Source organism: Pan paniscus, chromosome 6 (genome assembly GCF_029289425.2).
Source record: "Pan paniscus chromosome 6, NHGRI_mPanPan1-v2.0_pri, whole genome shotgun sequence".
NCBI lineage: Eukaryota > Metazoa > Chordata > Mammalia > Primates > Hominidae > Pan > Pan paniscus.
In genome coordinates this window covers 109,204,357-109,228,596 of record NC_073255.2, presented here as the reverse complement: position 1 = coordinate 109,228,596, position 24,240 = coordinate 109,204,357, and the positions used below count along the sequence as shown (strand labels likewise).

General features: G+C 38.2%; 1 long non-coding RNA gene across 1 annotated transcript in view; it reads right to left on the bottom strand.

Annotated features, from left to right (window-relative positions):
• Window positions 1-22,328, bottom strand: part of LOC134730708 (uncharacterized) — a 156,134-nt gene extending 133,806 nt beyond the window's left edge. Inside the window, exons 1-2 of the long non-coding RNA XR_010112625.1 lie at window positions 22,206-22,328; window positions 18,716-18,773 (exon numbers count right to left, since the gene is read on the bottom strand). This is a non-coding gene — a long non-coding RNA (uncharacterized LOC134730708). The remainder of the gene's footprint in view (window positions 1-18,715; window positions 18,774-22,205) is intronic.
• Window positions 22,329-24,240: the final 1,912 nt, after the last annotated feature.

Here is a 24,240-nt window from a genome sequence, read left to right as displayed (position 1 = left end):
TCCCCACCACCTCTTGTCCCTCTCTGTCCCCATCAGTTTAGAAGACCTGGAGATGAGCCCCAAATGCCTATTCCAGATAAATGTTTTGATCCAGAAGCTTTCTCAGCAAAGAACCACAGACGGCAAGCTAACTTTGGGAAAAGATAATTCAGACTAACGCTGAAAGGACCAGAGCTGACTAGGAACAGTCCAGATCTAGTGGCCTTTTATGAGTGAGAATAGAGCTCTATGGGTTTGCAGTTTAAATGAGATGATACACCTGGGAAGAGGCCACCCAAATATCGTCCATATCCAGTCAGTCCATCACATGGAAGGCAGATGAGCTCTGATAAAAACAGACCATATCACTTCTTGGCTGAAATATCTCCATGGTATTTCAGCAACTTTTAGGATAATCCAAAATTCCAAGCACAGCCTCCAGGCTCCTCCAGAACTTTATCCCTCTTACCGTTCCCAGCCCTAACTCTAAACCCATGCTTATATTCACTTCATACTGGAATTCCTGCTTTTTTCAAACAAGTTGTTGGCTGCTTGTTTTTGACCCTTTCATAATGTGAAATGCCCCCAGCCACAAGATCCAGACTAAAGTCACCACCTCTATAAGGACCTCCATTCTTTAATCCTACCTCTAGGAAGATGAGCTACTTTGGGTTATTATTCCATTTCTCTGTCTCCACCATAAGTCTATATCTTCTAAGTCCATAACTTGTTTGTTTTCTTGTCATGGTGCCAAACTCAAAGTAGGTGTTCAATGAGTGTTCATGTGAATGCAAAAGTGTTAGAAAGAGTTAGTCAAAATGATGTAATAAGAAGGAATTAGGGCATGCATTTGATTGCACTTTGTCTTCTTTGCTTCATCCCCTCCAACTCCTTGGCTCTATTTTGGTACTGGTTGATTTGTGTTAAAATGAATTAATATTGGTTGATTTGTGGTAGAATTTATTATTTTCTTTATGTTTCATATGGGTCAGGGACTGGTATGTCTATCATTCATATAGACACTGCAAATCTCTCTGCACATAGGAAAGCACCCATCTCATGCACTTACAAGTAGATGTTCATCAACAAAGTCCTGCCTTCTGCAGTCTAACAACCTCTCCTGTACTTTATCCTCTTAACCTATGATGAGCATTCAGGGATGGTTTCCTAACTTAGGCAGCTCACCTGTTCTGCGTCCAGTCACTTGAGGTTCAACTGCTAAATGGTTCCCAAAGATATCATGAGTCAATGAGGATAAGACATAGATGGGAGAATGCTAAAACAAGCAATGGGGAAAGGATTCCTTATTTAATAAATGGTGCTGGGAAAACTGGCCAGCCATATGTAGAAAGCTGAAACTGGATCCCTTCCTTACACCTTATACAAAAATTAATTCAAGATGGATTAAAGACTTACATGTCAGACCTAAAACCATAAAAACCCTAGAAGAAAACCTAGGCATTACCATTCAGGACATAGGCATGGGCAAGGACTTCATGTCTAAAACACCAAAAGCAATGGCAACAAAAGCCAAAACTGACAAATGGGATCTAATTAAACTAAAGAGCTTCTGCACAGCAAAAGAAACTACCATCAGAGTGAACAGGCAATCCACAAAATGGGAGAAAATTTTCACAACCTACTCATCTGACAAAGGGCTAATATCCAGAATCTACAATGAACTCCAACAAATTTACAAGAAAAAAACAAACAACCCATCAAAAAGTGGGCAAAGGACATGAACAGACACTTCTCAAAAGAAGACATTTATGCAGCCAAAAAACACATGAAAAAATGCTCACCATCACTGGCCATTAGAGAAATGCAAATCAAAACCACAATGAGATACCATCTCACATCAGTTAGAATGGCAATCATTAAAAAGTCAGGAAACAACAGGTGCTGGAGAGGATGTGGGGAAATAGGAACACTTTTACACTGTTGGTGGGACTGTAAACTTGTTCAACCATTGTGGAAGTCAGTGTGGTGATTCCTCAGGGATCTAGAACTAGAAATACCATTTGACCCAGCCATCCCATTACTGGGTATATACCTAAAGGACGATAAATCATGCTGCTATAAAGACACATGCACACATATGTTCATTGCGGCACTATTCACAATAGCAAAGACTTGGAACCAACCCAAATGTCCAACAATGATAGACTGGATTAAGAAAATGTGGCACATATACACCATGGAATACTATGCAGCCATAAAAAATGATGAGTTCATGTCCTTTGTAGGGACACGGATGAAATTGGAAATCATCATTCTCAGTAAACTGTCGCAAGGACAAAAAAACCAAACACCGCATGTTCTCACTCATAGGTGGGAATTGAACAATGAGAACACATGGACACAGGAAGGGGAACATCACACTCTAGGGACTGTTGTGGGGTGGGGGGAGGGGGGAGGGATAGCATTAGGAGATATGCCTAACGCTAAATGACGAGTTGATGGGTGCAGCACACCAGCATGACACATGTATACATATGTAACTAACCTGCACATTGTGCACATGTACCCTAAAACTTAAAGTATAATAATAATAAAATGAAATAAAATAAAATAAGAAATTTTTTTTAAAAAAAAAGAAAACTCCTCTTCCACCCTGGTCATGCCCCAGGACTTTTTGTTCCCTTTCAGGCTATACTTTTCAATACTGTAGCAGCTTTCTGGAATTAATCCCCTGACTTTTTTACTGCCTGTGCCCAATATAGGACTAGGCAATGAACATTCGCAGCCAGACCAGCTGAGGAAGAACACAGATGTTGACATTTATAGATAAAATAGGAAGCAGGCTGGTGGAGGGAGATGAGGTGGGCCCAATGTGCACAGATAGACACAACTTAGCAGGGACCCTCACATTACATACAACCTACATGCAGAGCTGGGCCCATTACTAGGCAAACATGAGATCAATTATTTGTAGAGAGCACAATTTGCTGCTTCTGCTTAAAGAAGAGTATATATGGATTCTATAGGCCTACTCGTTTGAGTCAAGGCTCAGCTTTCTCACTATGAAATCTTGAGTGAATCATTTAATTTTCCAGGTCTTAGTTTCCTCATCTATAAGACGGGTACACACCTCATGGGATTGCCATAAAGACTAAATGTGATAATACAAGAAAAGTGCTTAGCACAAAATTTAGCAAGGAGTAGTGGTCACACCATTTTAGCCATCTCACCATCGTTATCATCAACATTACTATGACTGGCTTAAAACTCAAATTAGGTCAAGTAACTTGCAAAGAGAACATTTGCAACTAGGAAAATACCCAGAATCTTTTCTTTCAGTTACTAAGAGTATAAGATTTCTCTTGAAATATGTTGAGAATTAAAAATATATTCAGACTATTTCACATTTTGAGGGCACTATTCACAAAACTGTGGCTACTGTGAAGAACAACTAGTGTCCTAAATCTGCTTGTTATTGTCATGTAAGAAGGCAGCTGATATTTACAGACTTCTCCCTTTTGAGTCATCTCAGCTGGTCTGGCTGTGAATGAATATTGCCCAATGCTGTCTTGGGGGGTAGCCAATTGATGTAATATGGACTAGAGGCTCTAGGACCTCTCCTCAGGCAAAGACCAAGACATCTTACTTCTTTTGCACCCCCCGTGATGCAGAGCACAGAATGGATACCAAAGACAAATGAAGAATCCTGAGAACTCTGCTGCTTGCTCAGGCTGCTCAGAGAAAAAGCATGTAGCTTTGTTGTTATGATAACCTAAGTTTGAGTCCTTCTCCACCAAGTATTAATAGATGTAAAACCTCAGATGTTTAGCTTCTCTGCAGCTGGGTGACATGACTTACCTTGTAAAACTGTGGCACTGAATGATTTGACATTCTTAGCACAGTGCCTGACATATATGAGATGCTTAGCAAATTGTAGGATTTTTTTTTTACCCCTTTCTCCCTTTTGCATAAGAAAAGAAGACAGAATGAGAGATGGAGAAAATTATCCCTCTGGGATGCAATTCAAAAAATGACCATTTAGATAGGGAGAGGAGCCAAAATAGTCTAGAGGGTTATTTTAGAACAGGATATGGGCTCTCAATTCAAGAAAAATGAACTTTGTAAAGCCACGTAGCCTATCTTGAGAAACATTTTTTTTGGGAAACTTTCTTTTTCTGGCAAACATTTAAAAACTGTTGCTTTTACATTAAAAGCCAAGATTAAACTATTTTCAGAGTACAGCGTTGGCTCATTGAGTGATAGTGGGGTCTATGCTTAGTCTATGGGCTCCATAAATATTAATGAAGGGCCCAGATAACAGATAATAATGGTGGTGGTGCTGGACTCGTTCTCATGCCTTAAGTTTTCACCCAGAGAGGTTGGCTATGATTTCATGTTTAAATGACTGAACTTCACTGGAAAATATATCAGGCAGTGTGATGTATGTCTTCCTACTGCTAACAATGAGATCTATGCAAACTCACAGTCATACACATATACACACAAACTGAAATCAGTAAAAACCGAATTTACACAAGTGTTTAGTTTGTGTTGAAGATTCAGTTTTGCCATAGGGACTACATGTTTTGCCTTAATTTGATTATTTTGCTGATATGTCTAGATATGTTGGTGTCTCAGAGAAGCAGCTATTATCCCCAGTTTTTAACCAAAGTTTCTCATATTTTCCAGCCACAGTAACTCTTGCTTCACCTCTCCCCACACTCATACATGACACTCTCAGTTTGCCTGTCCTATTTATTCACAAGACTGTGTACATGTTCTATTAGCAATGGGCTAAGAACTTTCAAATCTATATATGCATGTGTCTTCCTGGCACACACTTTCACATGTACATAGGACTGGATATATTCACTGCCTGCTGCTGGGCAAGGGGTGGGGTCTCATTTCAGGCTGAATGGGGATGAACCACCTCATATCTTTGACTTGCATTTACATTACATGGTCCATAGGAATCATGTAGCTGTTTTGTAATATAAACTCCAAAGCAAATCCAGCATGTATGCCTGCCTTTAAACTACCCAAAAGTCACTGTGCCCACACAAAATAGTTCAAAACCACAACATTGTAACTGAAAATCACAAATAAACTTAAAGAAATGGCCAGGCATGGTGGCTTACACTTGTAATCCCAGCACTTTGGGAGGCTGAGGTGGGCAGATCACCTGAGGCCAGGAGTTCAAGACCAGCCTGGCCAACATGGCAAAACCCTGTCCCTACTACAACTACAAAAATTAGATGGGAGTGGTGGTGCACACCTGTAATCCCAGCTACTCAGGAGGCTGAGGCAGGAGAATCACTTGAACCCAGGAGGTAGAGGTTGCAGTGAGCCGAGATCGCACCACTGCCCTCCAGCCCGGGTGACAGAGCAAGACTCTGTCTCATAAAAAGAAAAATAATAATCAACAATTCTACGTTTTAACAGCAAATAATAATGAAAATCCAGGAATCATAAAAGAAAATTAACTTACAAAATAATCATCTGAATATTGCATGACTTTTCCTTCAAGAAGAATCTTACATAGTAATTATTTTTCTGTACCATGGAAAGGCAGGAAATAAACGTATAAGCATCATTATCTTATATATTTAAAAACCCTCTCCCGTGGATGCATTCATGATGAATATCATTGATATCTTTTTCTAAAAGACAACAAAGGAACACCACACATCAAAATTTCAGATGCGCATTATCTTCAAATCAACAAGTCTACTTATAGAAATTTATCCTAAAGATGTCATAAAAATGTACACAGGTGTATTCCCAAGTATGTAAGTTGCAGAGTACTTTTTAATAATGAAGAGAACAACCACCCTATAATAAATACTAAGAAACCATTTGAGAGAATAATGTAGAACACAGTTATGGGCGTGGGAATTTGGATGTTTCCAAATGAAAAAGGAGGGTTTTTCAAAGAATATATGTATGTTTATGCCTATGTGTGTTTATGTGCATACATGCATAGCAAAAATATGTAGAAAGATATTTAGCAAAGTATTAAATGGGTTATCACTAGTTGGTAAGATTAAAAGTTATTTTCATTTATATCTTTATACCTCTTGGCACTGTATAAAATTATTTAAATTTGGGGGGAAACACACAACAATAGTGGGTACACACATATTAATGCCAAACTGGAATATATTAAAAGTCAACCCTCCCCAATACACATGCACAGGTCACTGGGGAATGATGGTCTCTCTAATGTCAGTAAGAGGATCTGAGTCGTCAGGAGAGTAGGGGTGAAAGTGACAAGTGGTGTGTCCCTCAAGGCAGATGAAATCCAGGAGAGTGTGCCCATGTACCACATGCCCACTATATCCAGAATTGGATTTACTCATCAACCAAGTGAAACATTCAATGCAGCTCATTTAGCATTTCATTGCAAAAATATGAAACAGGCACAGAAACTAAATCTAATGCTTTATTCTTTCTCTCTTACTTTGATCCCTCCTTTCCTTCCTTCTTTCTCTCTTTCCTTGTCTCCCTCTCTCTCTCTTTCTTCCTTTCTTCAGATTTCAAATTCCTTATAACCTGTCACATGGCCAAACCACCCCTGGAGAAAGTGGCAAGCTGACATATTTAAATTTAAAAGTTGCCTTATTTCCTCTGCATTCTGGTCCTGGAAATGGAGTAAGTTTGCTTTGCACACTCTTGGCTACAGGGGTGATCAGCATTCTGTCTGTGCTTCCCAACATTTCTGCAAGCATCTCCCATCTGAGGTGCTGCATTATTTCCAACCTGCCTTAGACTCAGACACTCCACCAGACATGATGGGCCAGTTAAGCTTCGTAACAAGCAGAGCTAGGACATGTAGATTTTATTTAAAAGGACAAATGACTATCCATTCAAGATGAAATGTTGTCATCCTGGTCAGGCCTGGATCCAATCTGTGTTGGAGAACATGAAAGAACTTCTGGCTACAACAACGAATCATCATACGCTAATATGACCTAGTCAGGTACACTGCTATTTCTTGCCATTTTCTTTTTTATCCTGTGAAGGTTGTCATCATTTCACACACATTTTGCAATGATAAGGGTAGTTCCATTACTGCCTATCTTGTAGGAATGGGGAAGCAAAAGCACTTTATAACGTGTTTCAACAATTTTGAATTTACTTCCTCAAATGTCTTCTAACTCTATCCTCTCTCTATATTTTTTCTTTATGTATAAATATGATGTCTTTCTCTGTGACACACAAACATACAAAGTCTGGACAAATAGCCAGGGGGTTGGGAGTTCTATTCCATTTGAATTTTGAAAATGGAATTAGTAAACTCAAAATATGACACTTTCAAAGCAATTTAGAGACAAGGCCTCACTAGACTAATGGGATGTAGGTAAAGCAACAACTAACCTGAAATGTTAGAAACCCCCAAGTCTCTGGAATTGCTGCCACTCACGGATCCCAAAAAGTCCAGCCCACACACCTTCAACCATGAGACAAGATGGCCAGTGCAAGAAGAGACCATTGCTTGTGGTGCCGTTAGGTTGTTTATGCTGTTGTTTATATGTTTTAAACAGCATAGCTATTAATGAGATTATGTTATGAAATACTCATTTCCTTCTATGTTATTACCATGACACTCAGTGGCAAAGGGGAAACACCCAAATACACAGTAACTACATATGCAGTTGGATTCTACAGACTTTCTCCCCTCCTTTCAGAAGGAAATTTCTATTACTTTCACTTCTCAGGTATGTCACAAAGAGTTTGAGAAATAAAAAAGAGAAAATAACTCTCGAAAGAACAAATAGCACATACCACGAATTAATAGAGCAATAGCAATTGGCAACAACATCCACGGATATTAACCCGCAGTGCTGAGCCACACAGAAACGAGTGAGATTAGTTCCATTTCAGTTACAATAGCAACAGGAACCAGGCCCACATGTTTGTATCTTAGCGGAAGCAAAGAACAGATTATAAAGCAAGTCTAGATTCAATGATCAGACAGGATGCAGCCCTGCTTCCTAAAATCAAAATGAAATAATTGCCAGTGGAAGCTTACACTGGGTTCTAAGAGTTAGGAGGCAAATATGTTTGCAACAAGAACCATGGGGAAGCAAAATGAAAATACATTGCTCCAGGTTCTAGGCATTCTCTGTGCTTGGGCCCTGGCTGGCTTATACACAATTTTCAGAAACATGGATGGTTCAAAAGCAAGACAAAACAAAATAGAACACATCAACAGGCAATTTTTGCATGGCCCCGAGTAAAACAATTCAGATCTCCCAAGCTGGTGTCTATGGTTTAATAAAGGATTTAAAATATGCCTTGCAATATTTCTAATTCTTTCTACAATTGAGTCAAAACACAAAGAACCGAAGTTGTAAAAGAATGTTCCGAATGAGTACTATACTGGAAAACAGAAATCAAAAGTGGGAACTTTTAAAAATTGAATGCTTGTTTAGCTTTTATACCACCCTAAAACAAGCAACCCCGGTCTGTTCACTTGGATTTGATTTGAGAATTTGAGATCTGCCTTTTCCTACCTCTGCTAAGTTAATCCCACTCCTCCTTCCACTCCCACTCATGGGTCCTTATGACTTCCTCCCTCTTTTACACCCAAATGCAGAAGTGAAGTGTGAAAAGCTGTTTAAGTACTCTTACTGAGAAAGGAAACTATCTGGCCATTTTTTATATTCCATGATATTAAAGTAATTCATCTGCGTTTGCACTAATGACAGTAAATCTCTCTTGCTGACAAGCTGTGGTCAATTATCCTTTCTACAGCCTTTAAAAAACGAAGCAGTAGGAAGTGCGTCAGTGTTGGAAACTTGTGGCTTGCTTATTCAAACGAAACAGCCAACCAGCTTAAGCAGCTCCCTCAAAAATGCATCACCTTGCTGCTAGACCCCAAACAACTCTCCCAAGGGCCTGAAAATACTGGGAACTTCCGCTGGAATTTACATGTATGAAGGAAATTGTTTAAATAAAGCGGTATGCTATTTATCCCTATAATGAGTAGTTTAACAGTGACAATTAGAAAGGAAATTCTACAAGCCAGGACTCCAGTTACTTATTACTGCCACTGAAAGTCAATTAAAGTATCTAACTAATTACAGGGATTGGGATCATCTGTCATCTGGCAAATCATATTAGAGGGAAGAGGGCCTTGGTTTGTTTTTGAAAGTGTGTGATCTAGTCTCCATCATGCTGGTTAATTTTTGGACAAGGGAGTGAATGAGGGGTCTTGCCCCACACATCTGCAGATCTGTTCACCTGGGAAGCTCCAGAAATGTTAGCTGTATTTCCATCCAGCCTCAGCTGCTATACAAAGAGCAAGAGTTGGCCAGGAGATGGATGGAGAGAGATCCACTCTGCCAGACCAATCATTCACCAAGAACATCGTTCTTCAACTCAAGAGCCTGTAGTGATTCCTTGTAGCCTCCTATAGCAAGTTCTTACTCCTTTGCCCACTCCCAAGCCTGCTCTCCTACCACTCCCCAGCACTTCTGTCAATCATCTGGGTCAGCTAACTGTTTCACAAATGTTATCATCATGACTTAAACCCCATCTGTGTTTTTTCTCAGCCTGTTAGTTAAGATGCATTCTACCCCTCTCTTCTGCCTATCCAAACTCTTCTCACCCTTAAAGACTCAGCTCTGGTCCTGATTCCTGCTTCATGCAGAATCCAATACAGAAGATCTTTCCTGTACACCGCCTCTGGGGTTTGGAGTTTATCACTCAACGGTTCTCAGATTGTGAACGGGCTACATCTTAAGTCTTTGCTTCCTGCCCAGCATGTGGGATACATTTACAACCCCATAGTGTTAACCCCCTGATTCTTGGTTTCTGTTATTACTGCATTTAGTCTCATGTTTAGTAAAGTATCTTAATCAGACCTAGCTAGCATTCTTTTGTTAAATTAAATTTAGCCTAAAGCACCTCCTTACGTATTTGAAGTCCAACGTGAAGGTTTCTCCATATATAGTAACCTAACTGGATGTGTAAACAGACTGTAATTTACTTTTGCACCAATCACTGAGTTTTGGCCATTCAAAGGCAGCCAACTGTTCAAACTGTGTTCACATAAGACAAATGCCAAGCTGTAATCAAAATCTGGCTGCTTCTGTACCTCACTTTCCTTTATCTGTTCATAAATCCTCTCCAACCACATAGCAGTGTGGAGACTATCTGAACCTATTCTGGTTCAGGGGGCCTGCCTAATTTGCAAATCATTCTTTGCTCAGTCGAACTCTATTAAATTTAATTTGTCTTAAGTTTTGCTTTGAACACCTTCATTTGTTCACTCCTTCGCTCATTCAGCACATGTTTAGAATGGCTTCTTAGAGCAAGACACTTCAACAACGACTTCTAAGTCTGCGTCCCGGGCATCCTCTCCTACCACATGGCCTCAGTGGGAAGCTGCATGTGCTCATACCACCAAGAACAAATCAAGGAGTCTCTTAATGCTCACTGATCCTTCTTTGGCCAACACTTACAAGGGAAATGGCTATAAAAGCACTTACAAATATTAAAAAATTGAGCTCTCACCCCTCAGCTCCACACAGCTCTCCCCAGAGCAGTCCCAGAGCAAACCAGGAGACAAAGAGGGGAAAATATTTTCAAATGATCTTCTGAATGACTTCAGAGCTTACATAAGGTTCAAGTTTAGTTCAAGGGATGGGCAAAAGTTGGGTCAGCCAGCTATGCTAGGGTCAGCCAGACACTGGGGTCAGCTGGCCATGTTTGGGTTGAAGCAAGAACATTTCTGTACTTCACATCCCAAGACAGATATTGGAATTTTAACTTTCCTTCTTGCAGTTTCTTTATGTTTTAATAGCTCATTTCACCGTGGAGTGATACTTCCCAGAGGATCTATTTTCTCACTCTTCCCACTCCTGGCATGTCCTTTGGCATCTCATGTTCTGCACCTGTGGTGTTTAGACTTTGTATCTCCACTAGCATTTGTCTCCAATACATTGTTTGTGGAAAAATGAACATACTGCATGTGTCCAAGGAAACTGAGTAGGAAGAAACAAGAAACCTGACCAATGTGAAAATGCACTAAGTTTTTTCATTAAAGCTTCTTACTATTTTCTGCAGGAAATATTGCCTAAAACAAAGCATTGAAAATGGAATATTCTCAGGCATCAAACATAAAGGCAGGATTGATAGGTTCAACAACAGATTATATCACAAAGGACTGCTTAAAACTCTTCAATGCTCCACCTCTCTGACAGTACTCAGCACATTGCATCGAAACTATTGTATTTTCCTTGCAACCCCCACACTAAAATAATTAAGAGTATACAGCTGTATGTGTTCCTGGTACCTAGCATGGTGCCTGGCACCCAGTAGGCCCTAGTAAATATTTGTATTTGGTTACATAAGTACCATGTTCTAAGTACAGAGGTTTCAAAATGCCCAGATACATAGTAGCCATCTTCAAGAAATTCAAACCCTAGTGCTGTGATTCCCAAGCCTGAGTGATCTTCAGAACTGCTCACAAAGCTGTAAAAGTACAGATTTCCAAGACTCATCTCCAGAGATGCTAATTCAATAGGTCTACATAAGGGCTCAGAATTCTACATTTTTAATAAGCTTTCCAGATATCTCTAATTATCAGCTAAATTGGGAATCATTGGTCTAGAGGGTAATAATAAAGCCTTGTTTTTACATCTCTTTTCCTACATATAAAGTATTTTCATATCCATTATCTCACTTGATTGTTACTCTTTGAGGGGGGTAACATACCCTGCAGGTTACAAATGTGGAAGTGAAGCTGACAGAATTTATAAAGTTGGTGAATTCAGAACCTGAATTTGTACACAGGATTTCCATCCAAAAGCTCGACAGTGTTTCTGTCTCACCAATCCTTCCTGAGAGTGATGACCGAGGTTAGCGCTTTTAAATAAAGAGTAAAAAACCACAGGTCATATTACATGAACAGCTAGTATGTTTGAGTCACTCTCTTAGGTTCTTCGGGAGAGATGAAGTAAAAGGAAAATATTGCCTTCTCCCCCAACCCATCCCTGAGAATGACACCGTAGAGAAGAACAATTATAGGGACAGAGCCTCTCAGTGACAGCAAACAATGAAGGTTATTTCCTTATAGGCACATTTGACATGGAAAATACTAACAAAGTCAATCCAAACAGGTGCAATGGGCTTGGTTCATGTGTCACATGGTCCTTTGGTAGAGACTACATGGTGAAGCAGACAGCAAACCAAATGCAATTCTTCAACTGAACATGGTTCATTAATTCAGTGCTCTCGCTTTTCTCCGAGTTGTTACCTCCTAGCCCACTTTGTTTTACTCTACCATCTGCAGTGTGGCTGAGATAACTCATTGAAGGCTTTATCCCACTATTATAATATAATCCAATATGACATTAACAGGGCATTTTATAGCAGACATGAAAATTCCAGCTGCCTTTCTGGATTAGTAACACAGCGAGTTTCATTTTACAATTACAAACTACAAGAGAGCAATGCCAGCAAAAGGCACCTCCATTTTCTATGCCAGTACGCGACCTGCAGCTTTTCCCTGCCACCTCCCTGACAGGAAGAGGCCAGAGGTCCAACAGTGTGGACACAGAGCTATCTCATCATTCAAGGACATGGTCCCTTCAGGCTGGGAGACACACAATGAGGCTCCATGAAGCATACAGAGGACTTGTGCTGACCACAAGAAAATAGGAGACAAGCCACTGAAAAAAGAACCAGAAAGAAATGAAAGTTTTTAGTCTTTGATCTCTTTTAAATTCTGCTTGGAAGTGTTTCTGGGCAGAAGAACATCTCATTAAGATTTTTTTGTTTTCACTCTTCTATGTGGTAGTACTAGGTATTACCAGAGGAAGTTAGGGAGGGAAGATGGAAAAGACAAATGTTCCTAGTCATTTTTCAGAGCATTGACATTCAGGGAAAATGACTGACAGCTTCTGTTTCCTTATACTCACAATTGGACATTAACAACTCTGAAAGGTTAGTGTCTTGATGAAGGTGGCATTCTGTGATAACTCTCCCTTTATGGCCTCCTGGGTTGGGATTTTATGGCCTAATCATACTAAAATCAGATTTCACTGGGCCCACTGAATTATACACACACAAATACAAGTTCAGACCACCTTTTATGTAATCACTCTGGGAAGCTACATGCTTGATGGGAACCTCCTTTTTTTAAAATGAGCATTATGGTCAATGGCATATTCATTCAGCCATGGAATATATATTTACTGACATCTATTATTACAAGGTCAAGGGCAAGTTGCCACTGCTAAGATGAGATGAGGCAGCAAAAGCAGCCAGAGATCATCCTGAGTAGGTGCAATTTGGAACACCCCACAGAGAGGAGCCCAGCTGCAGCCCACACGGTGCTTACTTCCCACTGGATGTAGATGAAGGCAGGGGAATGGGGGGTGGAGGCTATAGTAGCCCATGAAATTTGCATGGGGAAAGTCTCAGATTTGAAGACTGATTCACATTACTTCTAATATAACAGTTTCTCTTTTTCTGTGATCAGTGTTATTCATGGACATTTCTTTAGTAACAAATGTTATATCCAAAGGCATGGAATAAATGACTTTTATATTGGTGTGGTATTGTCTCTGAGCTCCAGCATTTTTAGTGGGGAGAAGTACACTTTGAAATAAACAAAAACAAGGTCTCTTACCAGGATAGGAACCATGAAAGCAGATCTAAGTGACCATGCATATCTAAAAGAATGGTTGTGGTGGGCCGGACTCTCAAGGGGAGCCAATGAGGTTGCCAACTTTACTGCCTCTGGGCCAGCTGCCTTAGCGCCTCCTTTAGGAGCTCTCATTGTCCTTGTAAAGGTCTGCAGTTAGTCATTCATCCTTCAAAAGGAGAGGACATAGAGACCTTATGTAAAATGTCTTGCAAGCTAGGTGATCCACATTTTATGGTTTTTGTAAAACTTGTGGCCATTGTAGTCTTGATTTAATCTTGGTTTTAGGACTTCACCACAAACTGAGCATTGTCTTTACATAACCATCTGCTCTGTAAGCAGAGCGTTTTCAGTCTGCTATGTTAAAGGCCTGAGCATTGTTTTAAAGAACTTTCTGCTGGAAAGTCTCTGCTGAGACATCCCTTGGCCTGGTTTCTGCTGCTAAGCCTCACAGCCTGTGTAAGCACACAGATTAATTATTTAAACAGGGCCCTGGACATATTGAACCCTTCTATATAGCAACTTCAATGTATTATGTGTTCTTTAACATCAGTTTTAACTTACTCAGCTCTTTAAGAAGGGGCAAGATATGCCTGTTGATTACATTATTGGTACTTTGAGTGTCTTCTTAGGATGTTTATGGGGATGTCATTATTGCATGCCTTTAAAGATGACTGTTTAGCAAAATTTCCCATGTCTTTTTGAGATGAAAAAGCAATTAATGCAATCTCTCTAATATTCTTAATATGTCTAATATTATTAATAGCAACAAAGTTTAACTTGTAGAACTGAACAACAAACTGGTCAAAGTATCCCCCAAAAGAAATAAAAATCTGATAGTTTTTGAGAAACAAATTTAATTAAAACATTATTCTGTAATTCTGCTACAAAATGAGTTTGATTTTTAAAACATGTCTGAAAATGACAGTGTCCTCTTAAATATTGTTCTCTAGAGATAATCATTTTTAGGATCATGATCTTAGTGAAATATGTGGTTGATTTCTATTTTTATTGACACTATATTGTAGTGTAGTGTGTGTGTGCGTGTTGATACCTCTACAAAGAACCAATGTATTAGTGACAATTGAATGTAAGAAAATGTTTTATTTCTTTACTGGTGAAAATTTAAAAAGACATCTCTGTAGCAGGGTATTGGTCAAGTAACCTACTAGTTAAATAAGGGTAGAATTCTTTTTTTCAAAATATTGTTACGAAGTTTTATTTGGAGGGAGGGATTAATTTTCGGGATTTTTAGAAATAGTCTGAAATGATGTGAAATGAGGTCTGGTAGATAAAGTAGACCATCAAACTTGATAATAACATTTTGGGGATTTGTAACTATAATGAAGAGACCCATTTTCCTTCTGGCTCTGTGATGATTCTACCAAAGAGAAATTTTGAAAATGTGTGGAGAAAGGGTAGTGCCAGCAGGATACACACCACACGTGTCCTCATGCATGACTGCCTCAGAGGCAGCTATCATTTGAACTTAAAGAGTATGAGATATTTACTTACAAATCATCGTTCAAAACAGAATGGGAGAGGTCATGTTTAAAATATCTGTCAGTCAAAGCTGAGAAACATTATTTTTTTAAAAAATAAAAATGCTTTTTTTGCAACCAATATCAGAGTAAAATTATTCTAAGAGCACATCTTGGGCAGAGAATCTTAAGTGCTTTTCATTTTTTGGATTAAGAAGAATTCCACACATCCAACATTCCTCTGTATGCCTTAGAGATTAATTTCTCACCACTTTAGATAATGTCAGTGAAGTCATTATGAGGTTAATCAAAAATTTTAATGCAAGAGACATATGATATAGGAAAATGTATGTACATGCTACAATTAAGTAAGAAGTGCTTTCTTCAGACATAAGTAATGAGTTGTCCATTAAAAACTAAAAAAAAAACTCCTGGAAACTTGATAAAGTCTTTGTTTTAAAAGAAGTTGACTCTTAGTTGTCTTCATGATTAGTACATTTATCTATTCAGTTAAATCTAAAGAAATTCTGTCTGAATATATCCATTTTTAATTTTACAACTTTATTGTGGGTTTAATGGACCCTAAATAAGCTGCATATATTTAAATGTACAATTTAATAAGTTTTGCCTTATGTAAACATCCATGAAGCCATCACTGCAATCAGAATAGTGAACACATCCATCACCTTCCAAAGTTTCTTAATGCCTCTTCATAATCCTTTCCTCCCCATGAATCCCTCCTTTCCCAGACAACCACTGATTGCCTTTCTATCACTATGAATCCTGCTAATATAGAATTTTATGTAAATAGAGTCATGCAATATACTATACTCTCTTTTGCCTGGCTTCTTTCACTAGGCATAATTTTGAGAATCACCCACATTGTGTGTTATCATCCTTTATTCTTTATTACAGTTAATTCTACTTATTCCTAGTATTCCAGATATTCCTATTTATTCCTTCTTATTTCACCATATAGATGTGCCAGAGTTTGTTTATCCATTTACCTGTTGATGGCTATTTGGGATGTTCCAGTTTTTGATTATTATGAATAAAGCTGCTGGCAACATTTATGTAAAAATCTTTGCATAAACATGCACTTTCTTTCCTCTTGGGTCATAGGTGAGTGTATTTTTAACTTCTTAAGAAATTGCCAAATTGTTTTCCAAAGCAGTTGTGCCATTTTCCATTCCCACTAGTAGTGTGGGAGAGTTCCAATGACTGTATTTATATAACTGACCTAAGTCCCGATCTTCTCATTTAAACAGATATTAAGCATTTTTATTTTTTATCTTGTTGACTAATAGATAAATGACTTGATTGTCCCTAAATTGGATCACTTATGCCTTAACACAAAGATAAGTCTTTTACAGTGACCCCGTGCCATCTCTCCAGATAGCCCACCTTCCCTGTTCTCCCTCCCTCTCTCTTTCAGTCATTACCTTTGCTTGAGGAATTCTCATGAAAAATAACCCTGAAATAAAGGGATAAATGGTGAGAGAGAAGAAGTAAAGTCCGTAGCGACTGGATAGGGTTGCAAAGTCAAGGAGTGTAGTTGGGTAACTTGCTGTTTAGTTGATGTATTCATTAGGATTGGGTTCACCTTTATGTGAGAGACAACCAAAAATAGAAGTTGCTAAAATAGAAACTTATTTGGCTCTCTCATAAGAAAAGTTCAGGGCACTAAATGGCAACTATGGAATCCTTTGAGTTCTAAGCCCTGTTGTTCCTTGGGTATGACTCTTATCATCATGGTCTGTGGTAGCTTGTCTCCAAAGTTGGCCCTGACAATTCCTCTCTGTACTATATGCATAAGCTCCCCCAACTTCTTAATTATGGGGACTGTTTTGACCATTAGAATATAGGGAAAATGATATTATAAGGCTTCCAAGGTCAGGCCTTAAAATAATTAACAGCATTACTTCTTGCCCTTTGGAACTGTCTCACCATGTGAGGAGCCATGTGGAGAAAAGCTGAGGCACTCTGGTTGACAGCCCCGACTGCAAGTCAGCTCCAGCTGTCAGTTATGTGTTTGGCCCACCTTGGATGTTCCTGTCTAGCCCCAGAAGAATACAGCCCCAAATGACATCACACAGAGAAGAAGAACTACCCAGCTGAGTCCAGTCAACCCACAGAATCATAAGAAATAATAAAATCATTGCTTTGAACCACATGGCAATAAATAACCAAAACACATTCTAAGAACTGTGATTAGCCACGTGGTTACATGTGTGTAATCCCAGCATTCCAGGCAGCAGGATGGGTAGACGACAGGGGGTACACAACCTCTTTTTAAAAGAAATATTCCAGAAATTGCCAAATTGTACTTCTTATGTTTCATTGGTCAGAACTCAGTCATGTAGCCCTACCTAGCTTGCAGAGAAGCTTTTGTATTTTCGTAAAGAATTTTGTATTTATACATATATTTTTTAAGTTCTGGGGTACCTGTGCAGAACGCGCAGTTTTGTTACATAGGTATAGAACTTTTAACTAGACATTGATGAACTCAGCTAAAAATCAGGGTTGTGTTAATTTGAGGGAAAAGGACGGCATTGGTATTTTGTGAGCAATTGAAAGTGTCTGTCTTAGGTTTTTTGTTTTGTTTTTTTTTTTTGTATGTAGTAAGATTAATTGGGGTTAGCACTGCTCAAAGGGGAATACGTATTTCCTCAGAAACTCAGGTGGAAAACAATGTGAAGGAAAAAGTAACATTTTGAACAAGAGACAAATGGAAGGAATAGCCATCAGAGGATTCCAAGTCAGCTTTGTTAGTGCCACCTATTGAGATTAAGGAAGCAAGTGCTAGGTTCAAATATAGAGAAAGAAACTAAGGTCGGGGAAATTCTGCTTTGGGAAATTCAATAGGAAGTCAATGGTGAATAATAAAACGCATTCCTGAGCAGCACCAAGGACCTAGTGTGAATTTGTGGGGCAATCAGTGAAGCTGTTTGGGGAATTACTTTAGTAATGATCAGAAAACAAAAGCAGACAGTGGGAGATACTTGGGTTTGGGGACTGACAAGGTAAGAATGGAAGAAATTCATTTTAAAAAACAATGTTGGCATAAAAAAAGTGTGCGTATATATGCAATTATATATAATTTGTACATATATACATTTATATATACAATTATATATATAATTTGTATATATACATTTATGTATACATATAATTTGTATATATACATTTATATATATAATTTGTATATATACATTTATGTATATATAATAAATATAATATATACATGTATATATATTATATACATTATGTATATAATATATACATAATATATACATAATAAAATATAATAAATATAATAAATGTATATACACAAATTATATATATTTTATATATACAATTATACATACATTTATATACAATTATGTATATATATACCATTTATATATACAATTATGTGTATATATACAATTATGTATATATACACAATTTGTATATATACTCTCTCTATATACAATTTCACATGTGCCCAAATACATTCATTGAAATAATTTACCTATTCAAAAAAATTAAAGACCACAATAATAAGTTTAGTTTATCAACAAAAATAGCTAAAGAAGATAATATCTATAATACCTATATAAAAAAATCATGAAGATCAGATGATATCACAGCTTACCCCATCCTTGTTGTATGAACCCGGAAATGTCAACCTCAGTGAACTGCAGTTTCCACATCTATAAAACAGAGTTACATTTTCCATCTCAAAAGTTTGTTGTGGAGACTAAATAAACCAATATATGTATAGTACCTGGAACCTGGTGGGCACTTAATAAATGTAATCCTCTTCCTTCATTCTTTCTCCACAAAAACACACTCTAAAAAGAAACTGTGAAGTACTATTTACTGTGTATTAGAAAATGGTGTATCACTTAGAATAAGATTTACATTTTAAAAAATACGAGCAAAGAATTCATAGGCTCTTGAAAGTTTGGTGCTAGAACAGTTCTGAGCTTATGTCATCCAACTCACTCCTTTCAAAATGGAGAAGACGAAACTAGAAAGCTTACTTGGTTCACCCAAGATCATTCACCAAGATGGTGTAGAGATGAGCTAGAAACCTTGACCATCCCCCGTCTCAACTGCCAATCATTACTTAATAGAAAAATGTGCTACAAACACTTGTTCAGAGTCAAAATTATGTCATAGATGGAAACAGAACAACTTAAAAAGAGACATACAACGATTTCCTCACAAAATTTTTACCAATTACATCTAGTAGCCGAAATGTATTAGCACACAATCTTCTAGCCGACAAACTTAAATTCTTTATTGGAGGCTATTAAAATACTTGAGAGTAAATGTTGGAAGTAGATTCATAACCTTACGGAGTTTTTTAAATGAACAAAAGAAGAAAATATTTATATACTACGTGAAAATTAAAATTTCAGCCTGGTAGAAGACATCATAAATAAGAAATTTTAAAAATGAAGCAAATTGGGAAAAAATGACACTCTATATGACAGGCAGTGTACTGGTACATAACAAGTTATTATGAATCACCGGGAAAAATATGAACATCCCAGGAGAAAATGGGCAAGGGATTTGTACAAGCATGTCCCAGATAAAGAAATATATATAACCATTAAACAGAAGAAAAGAGTCTAACTAAAATTTAAAGAATCACATCTAAAAACAATAAGAGATATATTTACCTCTCAGATTACCAAAGATAAAAAAGAGTAATAATATCTCACACCTTGGTTAGCATATAGGAAAGGAAGTTTTTAAAAATATATGCCTAGTATTGACATAACTTTCCTGGAGGGCAATTTGGCAATTTCTATAACATTTCTATGAAAAATCTTATAAAATTGTTGACTCAGAAATGCCATTGCCATGAATTTATCTTACAAGAGTACTTGCTCAAATGCCTAAAGATAATTTTTAAAGATGTATATTGCAGACTGAGTTGTAATATAAAAAAACTAGGAAGTCAACAAAATGTCCACTCATTGATGAGGAGAAATAAATAGAGGAACAATGTGTTCATATGGCATGTTCTACTGTTTAAAACAAACAACAAAAACAAGGTTGCTCTAAATGTACTATCTGGAAAAGTGCCAGTGACACATTAAGTTGAAAAGCAAGTTGTAAAGCAATATGTATAGGATGACCCTATTTTGTAAAAGGGGAAAGAAAGTATAGGTGTTTGAATATACATGGAAAAATGTCTTACTCAGAGACCTTAACTGAAAACAACAGAATTGAGCAGAATCTAGCTTAGGCCAAAAGGGATGATTTGGCTCATGTCACTGGGAAACCATGGATGGAGCTGGCCCTAGGGACAGCTGGATCTGGGGGTTCAGGTTATGTCTTCAGAGTTGTCTCTGCACCAACTCTGCTTCTCTCTGTGTTTTGCCCTCATTCTTTTCATTCCAGATAGCCACCTCCCTCATGTAACTAAAAAACTTCAGCCATTCATAAGCTGACTTCAGATCTTTCTAACAAAATGATCTGCAAAAGCAAGACATAGAATTTCCTACTAACTCTAGCAGGAACCTCAGGGAGAATCCTGCCAGTTTGGTCGCCAAACCCTTCCCTGAGGCGGTAAGTGGGGCCAGGGCCAGGGCTCATTCTCACTGGCCAGCAAAGCTCCTGCTTCGATCCTGAGAAGCAGTGGGGGCACAGAGTAGGGAGTGGCGGTTCCCCAAAGGCAGAATGGATTCTAGGAAACAATGTATGTCCACTACTATTGATACTGTAATTTACATAGGCAAATATGGGCCAGGCACAGTGGCTCACGCCTGTAATCCCAGCACTTTGGGAGGTCCAGGTGGGTGGATTGCCTGAGGTCATTTCGAGACGAGCCTGGCTAACACAGTGAAACCCCATCTCTACTAAAAATACAAAAATTAGCTGGTGTGGTGGCACACACCTGTAATCCCAGCTACTCTGAAGGCTGAGGAACGAAAATTGCTTGAACCTGGGAGGCGGAGGTTGCAGTGAGCCGAGATCAGGCCACTGCACTCAGCCTGGACAACAGAGCCAGACTCTGTCTCAAAAATAAATGAATAAATAAATAAATAAGCAAATATGGGGACTGTGGGAAATGGGATTTTTCAAAAAACCAAACTCCTACCAAATCTCTCCTTCTCATACACACACACACACACACACACACACACCCCTTTTCCATTATTTGATCAAAATGCAGCCTGTGTATTTCTGGACAATAAAGTGGTTAATTTCTTCTGGAAAGATACTGGGAAAGGAATTTTATTGAAGAGGTTGATTGGGCTTTTTCTGTGAGCAGAGACCCTGATTCTGTGAGATAAGCGGGGGAATGCCAGCCTTGGCTGAATGCTGCCATGGCTCTGCGTGGGCTTGTTCTGGATCACTCCCCAGCCCCAGGGGCCGGAGGACTCCAGGGCAGGGCCAGCCTCATGGCTCTGCTGTAGCCCTAGGACCTTCTGACAGCTGCTGAACAGGCTATAAATGTCCCCAGAATATATTTTTCTCTCCAGAAAGCAGTTAGTACACTCTCTGCCACATTGGAAGCTGACTGCCTTCTTTTCCTCGTATAGGCATGTCGAAGAGAAACCAGAAATGCAAGACCTAACAGTTAAACTCCTTAATTTGGATTCCACAAATCTAGAATTTGAGATAAATCATATAGGAGCTATAATAAAGTTTCTGTGTTATCTCTAAATAAAAGATTTATTTTGCAAATTATAGGATAAATAAGATTGCAGAGAAATGGGGAAAGCTACTTTTCAAGTACCATGCACTATTTCAGAAGCATCCATCAGCAGGTAATCATCTGATAAACTGATGACTAATTGTAAAGCACTGTTATCTATTCAATCAAGTTTTTTTTTTAAAAAAAAACAACTCTTCCATTGGACACTTTGTAGCCTAGTTCCTAGTTACTATAAATATTCTGAAAAGCATCTAAAAATGGTATAATTCAGAACGCTTTACTAATTCAGTTTACTGGAGAATTTTTATTGTAGGATGGCTAAAATTAGTTTTCAGCTGTTATAGTGCTTAAGAGCATTGGTTTCTGAGGTTCAAATTCAGGTTCTATCATTTAATGGTATCTTGGGTAAGCTGCTCACTCTCTGAGCCTGTTTTCTCATTTTTATAATGGGACAACAAATACTCACCTTAAGGAATTGTTGTCAGGATTCGGTTGGAAGTTTGGCACATAGTAATCCATCAATAAGTATTAATCTTTAATCTTCTTAATCACATATTGTGTTTTGAATGTGTCCAACTCTCCTAAGACCCTAGACATTTTTGAAAAAAAATTTTGGTTTAGTGAGAACAGAATAGGATAAGAACCAAATGGAGCTAGCCCTAACACACATGCTGGCCAAGTGCTTGACAAAACACCACTTTGTTCAGTACAGCAGGTTATGTCAACTCTGAGGAAAAAAACTCAACATTCTGAATCAATCTGTTAACTTCAGTTCATTGATTTTACGGGATCTGTGGATTATTTTCTTTAAAGAAAGCAACCTTACTTACCATGTTGTACCATTCCTATATTTAAAACCCAAAAACTAAAAAACTCTCCACCTCTCCTCCCTAGAGTTAGGTGGCATTTTGATCTATTCAACCTTGGCAGAGTCCACCAGCATAGATGGCTCCCATTTCAACAACATTCTTGTGCATGTGACATGCAGTCAGTGCTTACCCACAAACCACACTAGGGGATGAGCTAGGAAATGAAGAGGCAGACCAAGCAACTTGGTAAAGTAGAATGAGTGTGGAGAAAATAAAACAAGTGACAAACTGGGGAAAAATATTTGGCACACATCTAACAAGCAAAGGCTACAAAATTCTACTATAAGAATGCAAACATTTAAAAGAGACTACAAGTTAATCAGAAATGTCAAACAATCCAACAGAAGAATAAGCCCAGATACTTCTCTGCCAAGTTACAAAAGAAATTCGAAAGGTCAAAAACTTATGAAAAAAAGCTGAGTGTCATCAGTAATCTGGGAAATTCAAATGAAAGCAACAGTGGCTTACCAATTTTGACTATGAGATTTGAAAAAGTTAAACAGACTGATAACATCTAATGCTAAGATTTTTAAATGAGTATTCTCTAACATCAATTTTATTCATTTTCTATTACTGCAGTACCAAACTGACGCAGATTTAGTGGCTTAAAACAACACAAATTTACTATCCTATAGTTTAGCAGATCAGACGTCCCACAGAATCTCACTGGGCTTAGATCAAGGTGTCAGACTGGGCTGTATCCCTTTCTGGAGGCTCTAGAGGGAATCTATTTCCTTGCCTTTTCCACTTCCTTGCCTTTTCCATTTACTTGCCTTTCCCGTTTTCTTGCCTTCCAGAGGACGCCAGCATTCCTGGCCTCCATCATGCATCTTTAAAGCCAGCGATGTTGCAACCCTCTGATCATTCTCCTGTAGTCACCGCCCCCTTTCTGACCACAGCTGAGACAGATTCTTTGCTTTTAATGATTCATGTGATTAGATTGGGCCCAACTAGATACTCCAGGATAATTCCCCCATCTGAAGGTCCTTAACTTTAATCCCATCTGCAAATTCTCTATGGCTATGCAAGGTAACATATTCCCAGGCTCTCAGGATTAGGACATGGATATGTCTGGGAGGAGGCTTTATTCTGCCTATCACACTAACGTTTAGAGGATGGCCTGTTTGTAGGACAGTTTGGCAGTATACGCATTATCACTGACCCAGCAATTTGACACCTGAGTATCCCACAGAAACACTTGCACATGTGCATAAAAATGTACATTCAAAATGTTCATTGCAGCATCATTTGTGAAAGCAAGAGATTAAAACAAATCAAATATTCTTCGAAAAAGAATGGTTAAATAAGTTATTATATGACCATATTATGTTACAAGACCTCCACATTTAAAAAAAATATTTAAGTTTTATTTTAACTTTTAAGTTCGCGGATACAAGTGCAGGGGTACAAGTACATAGGTAAACTTGTGTCATGGGGGTTGGGTTTGTTGTACAGATGATTCTATCACCCAGGTATTAAGCCTAGTACCCATTAGTTATTTTTCCTGATTCTCTCCCTCCTCCCACCCTCCAGCTTCTTAAAGGCTTCAGTACATGACATATTGTTAAGTGAAAAAAAGAAAAGAAAAAAATAAGTTGAAGATAAACTATAATACGAATTTAAATTTATAGA